Raw genomic sequence first — 856 nt, forward strand, 5'->3', positions numbered from 1 at the left:
CAAATGCTCCCAGCATCCCCCTCTGCATTAGCCAAGGTATCTGCCCGCAGAGCCGTTAACGGTCGGTACCCTGCCCAGGCAGGAGTACCCCGGGTTCTTGCAGGGATTTGCAGAACCTAATGGTCACACACACCTCCCCTAGACCGCTAGGAGGGACACCCAGACATTCGATAAAAATTTCTCTGATCCTAGTCAGAAGGCTGGGAATCAAGAGGTGAGTGCCACAAGGTGAAGAGTTCATGGTGCGTGTGCTTCAACTCAGTGCATCAACTCAGTGAGTTTTGGCACCTCGGGGTCACCTCTCCCTGATGCACTAAAGTACCTCGGCTCTAAACCCTCCCAGCCTCATGGTGAGACCCGGAAGGAACAGGTCACATAGGGGCAGCCGTTGAGCTGATTCCTCAGAATGCCCTGGTACACCTTCCCCCACCATGCAGCACCCATCCTCACCAGTCCCACATCAGTGGTGCCTGATCCACCGATATGAACTGATAAGAACAGATACTACACTTGATCTCAGCCAAAAGGCCGAGAAGCGATATTTCTTACCTTTCATTTGTTAGTACAATAAACAATACTATTGTATTTTTTCCAGTAGTTTTTGTAAATTATAATGCAGGACATACATGGAAGGAGAGGCTCATTGAAATTATAAAATAAGGCTTCTTTAAGATGCTGCTTGACACAAGTGCACTTGTAACTGTAACCACAGGAAGTCAAGGTGGCCCGATCCTATATTTATGACTTGAGTTCACTTTTTCACTTTCTTTTTTACCAAGCCTGGAAACTTAATTGAAATGGGCCCCTCTCTTCTGGGATCCTCTTGCAACCACACTGGATTCCACTGTGGTACGTA

General features: G+C 47.8%; 1 pseudogene; it reads right to left on the bottom strand.

Annotated features, from left to right (window-relative positions):
* Nucleotides 1-365: 365 nt before the first annotated feature.
* On the bottom strand, nt 366-540 carry LOC130294758 (U2 spliceosomal RNA; annotated as a pseudogene).
* Nucleotides 541-856: the final 316 nt, after the last annotated feature.

This window comes from Hyla sarda, chromosome 10 (assembly GCF_029499605.1).
Source record: "Hyla sarda isolate aHylSar1 chromosome 10, aHylSar1.hap1, whole genome shotgun sequence".
Lineage (NCBI taxonomy): Eukaryota > Metazoa > Chordata > Amphibia > Anura > Hylidae > Hyla > Hyla sarda.